The sequence below is a fragment of the Passer montanus genome, unplaced genomic scaffold (genome assembly GCF_014805655.1).
Source record: "Passer montanus isolate IOZ18808 unplaced genomic scaffold, ASM1480565v1 scaffold77, whole genome shotgun sequence".
Classification (NCBI taxonomy): domain Eukaryota; kingdom Metazoa; phylum Chordata; class Aves; order Passeriformes; family Passeridae; genus Passer; species Passer montanus.
The window spans coordinates 1102188-1116209 of NW_024372923.1; the positions used below are offsets into that span (position 1 = coordinate 1102188).

General features: G+C 44.7%; 2 protein-coding genes across 3 annotated transcripts in view; one reads left to right on the forward strand and one right to left on the reverse strand.

Moving 5' to 3' along the window:
* INSYN2A (inhibitory synaptic factor 2A) overlaps nucleotides 1–5141 on the reverse strand; it is a 40597-nt gene extending 35456 nt beyond the window's left edge. The window contains exon 1 of the mRNA XM_039731354.1: nucleotides 4937–5141. The gene's annotated coding sequence lies outside the window, so the exon portion shown is untranslated. The remainder of the gene's footprint in view (nucleotides 1–4936) is intronic.
* Nucleotides 1–14022, forward strand: part of DOCK1 (dedicator of cytokinesis 1) — a 265150-nt gene that overhangs the window by 124384 nt on the left and 126744 nt on the right. The window lies entirely within an intron of this gene.

A 14022-nucleotide genomic window follows, 5' to 3' on the forward strand; every position in this document is an offset into this window, starting at 1 on the left:
CTCCCCAAATCCCAGGTTCTCATCAAACAGCAGGACTCTGGGAGAGGGCTGATGGAAATTGCTCATTGCAGGGGACACAGTTTTGGTGCCATGTGGGAAGAGCTACGTGGGGAATGAAGAGGGAAGCAAATACAGTGTGGAGCTGGTGAGTACATTGCTCCCAGGTGTTGTGGACCTGGCATAATGTGGAATAGGATTTCAGAATAAATCTGGTGTCCCTGCCCATTGCAGGGGTTGGAATGAGATGATCCTTAATGCCCTTCCAACCCAAAGCACTGTGTGATTCTGGACTTTGGGATGGGTTGTTTGTGATAGGGATGATTAAGAAGTTTATTAAAGTAATAATTAAAGACCCTCTCAAGGATATTTTTTGGCTGGGGAAGGCACCATAGCTGGCCACCAGATTTCTTGTGGCTTTGAGTGCTTTTATTACAAATTGTTAATTCAGGAATGTACCACGTTCTTCTCACCAACTTGCTCATCAAAAACACACGGATTCCTCTGGAATTCAGCAGTTTAGGCTCAGTCTCCAGAAGGGATCAGTGTTATCACTGTGAGCAGGCAGTTCAAGCATAATTTCTGCTGAATTACTCTCTCCAGCAGTGGGATGTTTTATCTGTCTCTTTGTCAGCTCCGTAGAGATATCGCTGTGTTTTATTTGCCGATGGCCTTGATACACAGAAATGTATTCAGCTGATCCACAAGTTAAATTTCTGTACTCGTGGATATCTCCTCATTCATTTCTCTTCTCTATTTGCAAGAGAGAATAATGAATATAATAACAAAATGGGTAGGAACAACAAATCACTAATGGTTGGAAGGAGACTTCGGGCTTGTTGTAGATTTTGTGCTTATTCATAGATAAATACACCAAAATTAAGGTTTTTACTGAATTCCCTCTTCTTCCTTCTCCCAGAAAGTAACCAACCAGACCAAAACTACTTGTGTTATGGACTTTTAAAATACAGTCCTGAATTCACACACCTGCTTAAATAGGTTTGTCTTGGGCATCAGAAAGCCCCTGTTCCAGTTTTTAAAAAGTCATTTGCAATGGGATCACAATCTTGACATGAGAATTGGGGGAAAAAAAATGGAAGAGGAGAAAAGGGCAGCTGTAAAACAAGCAGGGAAGGTGGGCAAGAGCACAAAACAAGTAACTCCTTTTTTTTGGTGAGCTTGTGACAATTCCTGCTCGCTCAGACCAGATGGAAAGAGCTTCCTGTGCTTTTGTTTTTAAACTGGTTTAATTCGGTAACTACGTGGGCTTTATTTATAGGCTTGCTCCAGCAATCATGGGCAGGCAAAAATAACAGCAGCAACCTGCTTTTCCTGCCCATGGATGTCACAAACACGAGTTAAAGCTGGGGTTTTTGAGATGCTTAATAACTATTTTTGATATGGGCTGAGTCTGAGACCAGAAATCAGCAGCTCTGGGGAGAGGGACACGGTAGTGCTACAGCACTTCCCTGCCAGGACAAAAATCTGTTGTTATGATTTAGAAGTTTGGATCTGCACCTAAACATAGCAAGACTTGAAGGTCTTCAGTCTGTTTAATTCAGACTTTGAAAATGGCCCTTACTTCTCTACACTGCTCTGTATCAAACCCAGTGGATTTAGCTGGATAAACTGGAGTAAAATCAGGCTTGGTGTCTTGTGCCACTAAAGGGGGAGGAAAACGCAAAGAGGACACCAAATGTTGCTGATTGATCACTGAATTGTTATTTTTACATGCAGTTCTCTTCGCCTGGGAGACTTGGGCTGGGATACTTAAAGGGAAGCAGTTTTCAGCAGTATTTCATGCAAAAGCATGAACAGGGTGAACTGCTTCAGGAGTATTAAGGGATCACTTTTCTGCCTGAATGTAGTAAAATTGGAGTAAACAGCCTTCAGATGGGGATGTGCCGCTACAATAAGAGAATGCTCTGAGCAAATTTCTGTGTGGTCAATAATAATTTAAAATCGAGTGTCAATACCCAGGGAGTCGTACCTGTGTGTGTTCAGAGGTTATTCAGAATTTTCTAAGCAAGCACTAGTTTTCAGGAGGCTGAATGTGGAGCTCCCACTGAATTTAGCACTCTGAGATTATTTTTCCTTAAAATATGCTCATGATTTCATTTTCAGAAAGCCTATTTAATTTGCAAACTGATTAGTTAAAATACAGGGGAGTACTGAGCTATAAAATAGATTTGTTGCTTACATGTTTTTTAATATCTCAGACAAATTTTCAGCAGTTCTTTAAACCGTGCCTGTCATAAAGTAGAATATAAGAGCTTTTTATTAATAGCTAGTTCAGATAATCACGTGAATTTTTTATGGGCTTAGATATTCTAGATTTGCTGTCATTTCTTCAAGTGGGCATGAATTATGGGACTATACATCCCTAGTTCTCCCTGTCCTGTGCTCAGATAAGGAATGGCCTTCAGACATCACAGCTCAAGAGCTCTGTGGAGGTATCCTTACATTTTAGCAGGGATTTTTGGCAAGCTCACAGGTTTCCCTGACTGGTTTCCCCATCAGTCACGGCAAAGGCATGGCATGGCTAAGTTGGCTTTTAAATCCTGCAGAAGCAAGCATTAGTGTTGGTATGTCCTTGCCTTCTGCACAATCCCTGGCTGGGTTTGGGTGTTTGGGTTCCCAGGCAGTGTCCTGGTGGTGGCCAGTGGTGTCTGGTCTGGGAGGTGACACACGCTCCGTGACTCGGCACTTGGGCACTCCTGGGCTCCTTCACCACGTTCCCCTTCCCTCTGCTCCTCTGCACTGAACTTACCACTCTTTTTGCTGAGTTAATTATATCTAGATTAGAATATAGAATATGCAGTGTGTGTCCCTCATGCAGAAATGCTCTGTCAGTGCAGTGGTTAACTGGGGGAAAAGCAGTGAGGATCCTATGAGCTCCTTTTTTTGTGAGCTCAGTTAATACCAGGGTGCATTGAATGCTAAGTGCTGGCCCTCTTGATAAGGAACTGAACACTTTCTCTCATGGTGCTCCTGCCCAGCTTGATTTTTATGTGTCAGTCCCAGGGAAAAGCCCTGATTCCATCCAGGATTAGAATTATCTCGAGCATCTCGTTAAAAACACACACCATTAATAATGACGGAGTCCTAAAGAACAAACATTTTTCATCAAGGGCATCATGACATCCTTACCAAAAAGGCCCTAAAAGAAGCTGATTTAGTATCAGCTTTCCCCATCATGTGAAGGGAGGTTGCTTTCAATGCAACAGCATCTTAAACTCTGGGGCAGGAATTTTATTTTAGAACTGTTGGAATTAGAACAATTCCGTGTGAGTGTCTGGATTAGCAATCTACATTATGGATTTCTTCTGGAATCAGGGACCCTATGCCACCACTGTATAGCAGAATATCACCCTCCAGGTGATAAATTAGTAATACCTGAGCCCTGAGATATTTTCATCTAAATATGAATTTTTAATGCCAGGAGAAGAGCCCAGCTTTTAACTTAGAACTGTTATTTGTACTCGGAGGGAGCAGATCGTAGTCCAGACAGCCAGGCATGAGCAGGCTGGTGGAGCACCAAGAGGCATCACACCAAGAGTGAGGAGATCCATTCCTCTCCCTGATTTCCTAGTTTTACTGTTGGTCTGTTGGCTTGGAATTTGACATTAAATTAATCCCAGTCCATGGCTAGGACATAGTTGCATATCATGTGATTATTTTTATTTATTTATTTATTTATTTTTAGCTAGGAGTTTTTCCATCTAGAAGCCAGATATTAACCTTGATACATGCAGCATTCCTGGCAGCCCGGTAAATCCAAGCACGATCTAGCACTTAAGAGGAGGGAATAAATTCCCAGTTTATATCAGACGTGACCTGTTACTGGTTTGCCTTCCCTTAGCACTTGCCAGCATTCAGCTGGGGGAAAAAGAAACGATTCTCCGAGGCTGGGAAAAACAGATCTTGGAGCCCTAATGAGTTAAATTCTCCTCTGTGCAGGATTTTAAGCTGCTTAGACACACAAGGTCAAAGCAAAGCGCTCCATTCCCTATTCCGACTCTCGGCTGAGAGGGGGGCACAGCTCCCTTGGGACAGAGCCCTCGGGAGACGGTGACATAAGCAGGGAATATATTCCCCGCTCCCAGCAGTGCAAGCTGGCCCTGTTTTGCCGGAGCCCCCCCGCCTCCCCGGGCAGATCCCATGGAACTGCAGTCCTGCATCCCCTCGCTGCCGTGACTCCCCGTAAACACGGCATTAACAGGCGCGGAGGTCACGGCACAGGGTTTTTACTAGCGAGGGAGGCACGACGGAATTGCAGAGCGGGAAGCTCGGGATGCCTTGAAGGATGCAAGGACTGTGACTTTGGGGATGGTTCCCTGCTCCCTTTTGTCCCGTTTTCCTACGGCGTTTCCACGGCATCCCCGATTTCTGTGCGGTCGGTGATGGTGATGGGGACGCGGGTGTGTTAAATCGGGAGAACCCAGCACACTTCACTGAATAGCGGCAGCTTCAGTCCCCGAGGAGGATTTTTGGGTTGGTTGGGCTTTTAATGAAGTGCCGTACTGCAAGTTCAGGGATGAACACATCCCGTGTTCCTCCATCGCCGCTGTACGGACACTTCATTAGGACGGCTGAAGTTAATAAGCAGCGGTAGTTCCTCGCCATCAGCCATGTGAAAAGCCAAAGCACTTCGTGCATCCTCCAAAAATCCTCCAGCTACCCCTCTCCCCTCCCAGGCACCGCTGGAAGGGGAGCAGGCAAAGAAACGCTGGTATTTTTCTAGAAGAAAGTCGCGTATCGGGATATTCTCTCCTTATCTGTCACGAAAGTTATTGGATGCAGGAGCTGTTCGCAGGCAGGCAGATACGCTATTGCATAACGCTGGCGCTCAGCGCCAGCCGTTCTCCTCATCCCTACGAAGTTTTCCACCGGCAGAACCAGCGGACGGGGAATTTTTTGGGGTCGGTCAGCGCCTTACCTTGTGCTTCCTCACGCAGAAGCGGCGGTCTGGGCGAGCATCTCCCTCCAGCCGCCGGGGCGAGCTGGGCGTCAGAGCCTGGGCGCCGGGGCGCATCTGCCGCGGAGCCGCCGAGCCGCCGGAGGAGCCGCAGCCGCCGCCGCCGCCGCGCTCCCCCGCTGCCCTCATGGGCTGCGGCGGGGGCTCGCTGTCGGGGGGGCCCCTCGGCCGGTCGGCGGCCGCGCACAGGGAGGGCAGAAGTGCGGAGGTGCCGCTCGCAGGCGGGCTGAGGAGCTCTCCTTATTGCTCTGGTTTCCCCTGCGCGGGGGTTCATTAGTAACAGAGCCGTGCACGCCGTCTCCGCGCAGCCCGGTTTCCAGCGGCGCTACGGGAGCGATGGAGCAGCCGCAGAGTGGGTGATGCTGATCCATTGGGAATTTCAGCGAAGCGCTGGGTTAAAGCTACACGGCTGCCTTTTATTGGGAGGGAGAGTGTGTAAGGTGCTAAAGGAGTAGCTGCTCCCATTTGCTTTTAAACCTTGTGTAAAATGGACGCGAGTTCGGAGCGAAGCAATTTGGCAGAGATTGATAAACGTGATAATCTGCGTAAAACTTGAATCACATCTTTCCTCCTTTTCTCTCATTTTCCAGAGGGTTTAGCAGTGATGCTTTTCACTTAAAAAAAAAGAAAAAAGTTGGAAGTTAAATAGGTCGTGTGTATTTTACCTGTGTCCTAGACAGAAAATTACATGAGAGGCACGAGAATTGGTCCGAGCTGGGAAGCGTCGGGTCCGTGCTTCATTCGCAGGTTCCCAGGAGTTTTGCTGTTCAATAAATACTTTCCAGCAGGAAAGTCCCCTAGCCCAGGTGCCAGCAGGTTCCACTGTGACAGCACTGCCTTCACCATGGATGTCAATGAGGGTTATTGATTTTGGGGGTTTCTGAAGCGACCCCTGATTTGACACGGCAGATGAGCGCGGCTGGACCAGCCCAAAGTGTGATCAAAGCACGACCCCCACGGCACAGCAGGCAGGGCCAGCCGAGCTGGGCGCCGGGTGAGCCCGGGCAGCCACGGACACGATGCAGCAGGAGCGCTGGCTCCAGTCCTGGGTGTATTTTGGAGTCAATGAGCTGGAGCAGCCCCTTGCAGCACGGTGCTGCCGCAGCGGCCGGGGCACCGCGGGGCTGCCGGCCCGGGCTGGGGCTGGGCTGGGGCTGGGCTGGGCAGGAGAGCCGCGGGGCTCCGGAGGGCTCCGTGTCACCCGGGGCTCCGTGTCACCCGGGGAGCTCCGTGTCACCGGGGCTCCGTGTCACCCGGGGCTCCGTGGGGAGGGAGCACGCAGAGCCCGGCCGGTTAAGCCGCGGTGTGGCTGTGCAGGAGCGGATGAGAGCAGTGTTCAGCAAAGCAGGCTGTCGGCAGAGGGCAGCTCCGCTGCTCTGCCTGCCTGCTACCTGTGCAGGTACTGCCGCTGCCCTCTTCCCTCTGCTCCTTATCCCTGCTGCCCATCCCTGAACGAGAGTGCCCTTCTCATCACCTGCTGCTCTGCCCTGGGCTAGGGGCTGTGACACAGCTTTGATCACATTCTGCATTTCTCATGTTATTCTATCAGATTTTTTTTCCCAAAGAACTTCAATATCGACCTGCTTATTGATGCAACAGCAACCACCATGCTGTTGGCTTTTTTTCTTTCTATTTTTCTTTCCAGCAGTGCTGACTTGCTGTATTCCAGGTCCTTTGTGGATTTCTCTCTACGAAAATAAATGTGGTTTTTGGCTGCAGCCTGGATACAGACGTGGGTAAAATTACATGGTAGGGTGAGCACGTCTGAAATAACACAGGCTACTTCCTCAGAGCCAGCAGATCAGTGGTAGGAGATGCTCTTGCTTTTTCACAAGCTGAAAATGTGAGTTTATCCAGCCCATGATTACTGGAAGGAAATACTATAACTTGATATCCTGAGTGACTTGAAAGGAGAATCTGTCTGACAGAAGCAGCAGTTAAACATCATTCTTGTCTTCTCCATAATGATATTTAGAAGCTGTTGTCTCAAGGCTGATTAGTCTTGCACAGCATTATGCATATGCCCCACTTATAAACTGTACAGCATCTTGTGGAGATTTTTAGGGAATTTAAAAGTACTTTCTGATGTGGACCAGATTCATGTGTAACTGCTGACACCATTGGTGTATACAGGGATTTTTTAAATGAGGGTTTGTGAAAAATGAAGTGTTTTGTGATTATCATGCTTCATGTTACTGTAACAGCACAAAGAAGTAAATACACTGGGAAATTGGAAATGCTTCATCACCCCATTTGTCAATATTTTAGCCTTTAAAAATTCTGAGCATGACTGTTGCATAATGAAATCTGGCATTGAAGAGATGCTTGAGAGGGGAGAGAGGGGTTGGTCTTTAACCTGAGAGGGTGCAAAGAGAAATGAGACAATTAATTGTAGTTGTTTTAGGTTATAAATGTATTTCTCTCTCATGGAGTGTCCTACCTTCCCAGACTGGCCTTTTCTCCCTGTGTCTGTCAGGGAGGAGTGAGCACTGCTTGGGGCTGCAGTGACCTGTGCAGGTGGAAGTCCTGCCTTGGAATTCTGGGGCAGTGAGAAAAGCAGGAGCTGCAGAGCAGTGAGATGGAGTTTTGGTGGCATTTTCTGTGGAGATGTACAGTGAGGGGCCTTTCTCCCTCACTGCTAATTGCATCATAAATTCACTGAGGCACCTGTGTGTGTATTCAGAAATTTTCATCACACACAGCCTGCTGTTACAGACTTCAGGTTTTACCTGACTTTTTTCCTTACATTCAGATTCTGAGGACACATCTGGGTGACTGTGGGAGGGTCAGCCTGGCATGTCCTCCCCACACTCAGGCTTTGGCTCAAGGACTGCCCCAGGAAATGCTGTCTAGGGGGATTGTTTTGCAGAGCAGCTGCTTTGTAGGATTATGCTCCTCTAGAACATGCAGGTCCGACAGTGGAACACTAAAATGTAATTTCCTGGAACAGTCTGTGAAGTTCTTGTGGAGGAAAGCTCAGATGCAGCTCAGGGAAAAGCGTGTGGCAGCCAGAGCCTGGGTGACCTGGCAGGTGTTTGGTGACCACCAGTGTGGGGAAGGAGGATGATAAACCAGCACCAGGGGGATTTGCAGATCTATGTTAAGTAAATTATATTAGGAAGCATAATTTAAGTCCCAACATGACATGCCTGAGCTGGGTTCCCAGGGATATGAATTCCATAGGACAAGGCTGATTTATGGCAGAACTTCCCACATGTGTTGGAGATGAAAAAAGGGTGAAGTTCACTTGAATTGAAGCAGAGCTGTGGACAAAGTTGTGCCTTTTCTCTCTGTCGTCACTTGGGACCAATGCTGCCATTCAGTCTTTGCTAAAACCAAGTATTGCTACATTGCTGAACCTTAATTCCCATTAATAAGGTGGTTATTTCCATGCCTTTAGATGATAACTGCCTGGCATTCTGGGCTAAATTGGTAATTAATTTATTTCCTCCAACCTGCCATTGGAACAGAACTGGAAGCATGTTAAATATGCTCCTCTGCTCCAGCCGAGGTGAAGGCAAACTTGGCTGGAATTTCAAACAGGTCCTCATGCAGTCCCCTCCTTGGAGGTGCTCCTTGCTTTGGGGGAGGATATTTTCTGCTTGGCTGTGATGCAGAGGAAAAAGGTCTCTTGGAGTCACGTTTGGCAGAAATTTAGGAGATTTGCTGTAGTGTCTTGCTCCATAATAAGTCTTTTACATGAGCTTGGAAATTTCATTTGAGCCTATGCTGATGTCAGTTCTTTATGCATAAAGTGCTAATTCCACATCTCTTTACTTAAAGGAACATTTTGAAGATAAAGTGGATTTAAGAATATGTGTCTAATACCCATAATACCTGTGCACAGCTGAAATATTAAACAGCTGATTGAGGGAACTGCTCTTTGTGGGTTTTCTGCTCGGAGAAGAAAAATGCTGAGTAACCTCGTTAGCTCTGATGGTTATTTCTGTGCTTCGTTGGGATAAGAACGAGCAGGATTTAGCTCTCTCTCTCAATTTCCCATTGTACAGATCATTGGAAGAAAAATAGAACAGCAGATCTCACCAGCTAAAGCTGAGATTTTGGGTTCCAGTTGAATGCTGTCTCATCAGGAGCCCAAATTGCTGGAGATGTTTATCAAGAAAATCTGAATTTTCTTGGGATAGGAGTGGGAGTTTTTGTCATATTTTCACTGTGTTTATAGTTCAGAAGAGTTTCTCTTCACCACACAGATGTTTTTGGGAAGGGAACTAAAGTGGTGATTGGAAAGCCTTGGTTGTTCTTCCAAGGGTGGGGATTTTGATCTGCTCTCCCATGGTGTGCAATCACTTCCCTGATAAAGATGTTCTCAGTAGATGCCAGATTCTGGTTCCATTTTCATGCAGCCTGTACAGTTGGGAAATAAATGAGGGTCTGGGAGAGCGTGATGTATGAGCCCCTAAATGGCTGCATTTTGTTCATATTTGAAAGGCAGTTCAGGCTGTCGTCATTACTGATGACTTGTGCTTTTAGAGCCCTTCTTTTTGCATTTCAGAAATCCTTTGTGCCCATCTGAATAATAAATCACCCTGTTTGATTTGCTCACTGAGAGCAAATGGGAAATTACATCCTTGTTAAGATGTCTTGAGGAAAACTGGAAGTGTGTGGGGATGTTTTTAAAGGAACATTCTGACAACTTTGTTAATATTTTGCTTTATCTCATTTATTTTATGACCTTACCAAATTCCAGGGTTTTCTCTCTGACTGCTTTATAGCAAAGGGAAAAAATCCTGCCCTGCTTAAAAATAAAATACAGCAAATCTGGTCATACTTTTGATTGCCTTTAGACAAATGGTTTCAGATTTAAGCACCTAATGAAATGTGGGATGAGCATGAATTCCATCTTCAAACTCAAATTATGGGCAGAAAAAAGGCAAATCCAACAAATAATGGGGATGCTTGCATCTGATTCCTATTTGCTCTTTGGTGGAATAATATATTATTTATACAACATTGATTTCATTAGATGGAGGATTTAATGCAACTTTTCTGTCAAAGTGGAGAACATTCAATGTTATAAAGTAATGTAAACTCCCAAAGCCTCAGGAAGGTTTTCTCATTTGAAATATTGAACTATTAAAAATTTGAACATAGCATAAAAATACAGACTTTTATGTGCTTTTGCATGTTGCCTTCAAGTTAGAAGCCCAGGGAGAAGCCTGATCCTAAAGCATAACAGAAAAATGCTCAACAGAAAAAACCAAGCTGAAATTAAATGTGTTAAACAAGTCAAAAATGAAAATCCTACAAAATTATGGAAAAGGGAAATAATGAACAGTGCAAATAGAATTAAACTCATCATTTCTATTGGTGCTCTAAACCAAAATTAAGTATTTTGGCCATAATGTTCAGAAATGAACTCTTTAGTGTAGTTTCTAAAATCCCCAAGCAGGTGCCAAAATAAAATTGCTCTTAATAACTTTGATACATGACAGGGAAATATGATGGCAGTGAATAAAAACGGGATATAAAGAGGCAGTTTGCAGCATCATGGGCACCTAAAATTTAGCCATATGCTCACAATTAAGAGCTTCTCCTCCCTTACTTATTTTTTCTAAATAAAATGACCTAGAAACTTGCCTTGTGCAAACAAGAGTACGCTAAATTCCTGATTGACTGCGCAAAGACCCAGTTCTTTTATTTATAAAAATGTCTGTGACTGAGTTTTACCTTAAGAAAGGAACAGAAGTTATTTTGAGAAGTCTGGAAATCCTAAAAGCTCAACATATTTCAAAGAGTTGTGTTCTGAAAAGTATGGGAAGCCTGATAATTACATTAAATGAGTTTACAATTGCCAGCAGAGCCCACGTGCATTCCTTCTTAATCCTCGGTCTACTGCGCAAAGACCCAGTTCTTTTATTTATAAAAATGTCTGTGACTGAGTTTTACCTTAAGAAAGGAACAGAAGTTATTTTGAGAAGTCTGGAAATCCTAAAAGCTCAACATATTTCAAAAAGTTGTGTTCTGAAAAGTATGGTAATTATTCTGATAATTACATTAAATGAGTTTACAATTGACAGCAGAGGCCACGTGAATTCCTTCTTAATCCTCGGTCTGTGGCACTTCAAAACACAATGCAGGAGAAATGGCTCTGTCCTTTGTGGCCTGGGGACACTGAATTAAAAACTATTCAAAGCAGCACCACATTTTTATTTTCTTCAATTTTTAAACAAGTTCAGGACTTTAAATATTAATACTTAGCAGTGGTTGAGGAGCATAATTAGCAGCTGCTTTATATCCAAGGGGTGTCCATCAGCATTTTTGAAAAGCCCCATAACTGGAAGAGCTGTTGGGGAGGAAAAGGATGAAATCTTTGAAAACCCAGAAGTAAAGTTATAATTTGATAGTAATGTGGCACTTTATCAATTTACTTCTGGGAATTCAAAGCAGTGCCCTAATAATTTTAGTGTATCCACACTAAATTTTAGTGTATCCCTTCTCAGCAGCCTTGTGTCCAAGCCTGCATGGGGAAGTTGGGAGGTGGAGGGGCTGTTCCTTGTCTTCAAACTTTCCTTCTGCTGACTTTGTGCATTCCCTTGTGGAGCTGCCTTTGCTGCCTGTCCCCATGGCACAACTCCCATCACTCCTTGGGAGAGAAAAATAAATGCCAGGATTAAAAGTCCCATCTCATATTTGTTTGAAATTAATCTCCTGTTGGCTTCAGCTGCTGCCTCCTGGTTCTAACACAGTGAAACTGGTGAGCACGGCTGTGCACTCCTTTCATCCCCACTGCTGGGGGTTTGGAAACCTCAGGAAAATGTTAATCCATCCACGCTGTGACCCCTTCTCAGGAGGAAACTTCTCCATCCCTTGTCAGAGTGGTTGGGTTGAAGGGACATAAAGGCTCATCCCTTTCCACCTTCCGTTATCCCAGGCTGCTCCAGCCTGGCCTTGGGCACTGCCAGGGATCCAGGGGCAGCCCCAGCTGCTCTGGGCACCCTGTGCCAGGGCCTGCCCACCCTCACAGGGAGAAATTCCTTCCCAAAATCCCATTTAACTCTGCCCTCTGGCAGTGGGAAGATAAAAGTCTCTCTCCATCTTTCTTCCAAGCCCTATTTAAATATTGAAGGCCACAAGAAGTTCTCCTTGGAGCCTTCTCTTCCCCAGGTTGTCGCTTTGGTGGCCCTTCTCATCCCTCCTGCCATCTGTGATGTTCTCCTCAAGCTGTGGAGACTCCATTTATTTATGGAATTGTTTTACTTCTCTGTGAGGTGATGGAAATCAAAGCTTTCATTGAAGCCTGGAAACATCACCAGGGCTTTATCTGAGCTCAGCTTGTCCTCAGGACGATGAGCTGGAGTGGTGAGCTACCAGGCTTTGTTTGGAGGCATAATTTCGTTATTTCATATCAATTACCAGGATAAAATAAGATCTGCAGCAACTGATTATCTAATGAGGGACTTGATGTCTTGTGGGAGAGCTCCAGGGCCTGAAGGTGGTGACAAAAGGACAGGTGGTGGCATCATGGCAGCTGACACATCATGTCACAGATGTCTTTGGTGGCTGGGACAAGGGACGCCGAGTCTTGGGGGGAAGAGAGGACAAAGCCCTCGCTCTTCTCATTGTAGAACCCCAGCATGGCTTGGGTTGGAAGGACCTTAAGGAGCTCTGAGTCCCACCCCTGCCATGATCCCAGGTAGCTCCAAAGCTCATCCAACCTGGCCTTGATATTCCATAGGAGCTCCTTTAACAGGTGCTTCATGATGTGGGGTTTTTCATAAAAGTATAGCTTAACAGACTTGAACTTTAAAGTATATATATTTTTTTTGTTTGGCCTTTTTACATTTTTTTTTTATTAAATTTCAGGTGTTAGCAAAAGTTACAAGGATAAGATTCCTGCCTAGAAAAAAAAATCCAGTAACTGGAAAAAGCAGAATGCTTGTACATGTTAATTTTTCCATTTATTAAGGAAAGAAAGAGTTTTAATAATTCACAGGGATGCAATGAGTATTTGCCTTTTATATATTCATATTTATCACTTGGCTTGAATTGTAAACATATTAATTCCTGCCTAGCAGTTAATGACTTTGGGTAATGTTTGTGCTCTCCTTATGCAGAAATTGTCCATATACCTCACATTTACTTACAGGGACAACCTAATCAGAGCTATTTCCTTGGTTCTGAAAAACATTTTGTCTTGCTCTAAGTAGCTTTTCTGAGGTATTTTTAAAGCATTTTAAAAATAATGCTTAAAATTACCTCCCCAACAGATGATGAGTATTTTTCAGCCATATCAAGAGAAGTTACAAATCCCATTTTTGCCAAATGTCAAGAGTAGGATGAGTGTTGTAGGCTCTGCCATAACTCAGGGTTGGTTGATTTTCTGCTGGGGTTTCAAGTGCTATGCCCTAAAAAAATAACTTTGGATGGTTTTAAATGCATGGAAATTATATCAGGAAAAGTAATTCCCAAATAATGACACTTGTATTGCAGTAGAATAAAACATTTCACTCGTTTTGAGATCTAAAGATGCACCAAGATGCACCCTGGGAATAATTGGGATGTTTTGGTAGTTTTCCCTTTTTTTTTGGTATTTTTAGTATATCTAAGTGGTACTGTAAGATACAAAAATACAGAAATGTTTGAATTCTATGATACTTTAATCATAGAATCACACAATGGTTTGGGCTGGGAAGGGCCTTAAAAACATTTAGTTCCACTCCCTGCCATTTCATCGAGGTTTTGCAGTAGCCTGTGCATTGATTTTAGGTTTTTTATTCTTCCTTAATATTTATTTTTTATTTTAATCCATCTGAAAGCTGCTTTGCCTTGGTTGGTTTGACTTTACTTCTCCTTGGGACAGATCCCTGGATCTCCAGGGCTGGGATGGGAAATCCTGGGTGTGTCTGGCCATGAACCTGAACATCAGAACCTGGAAAAAAGATTCTGCTTGGTCCTGTTGTTACTGCCCAGAGGGGAGGAAAAATGTGGAAAAAAAGATGTGAATCATGGGATGTCCATGCATTTTGTTGGAATGGTGTAGGAAGGCTGAGCTGAGCTCTTGGAGCACCAGCCCCTTCCCAAGAACA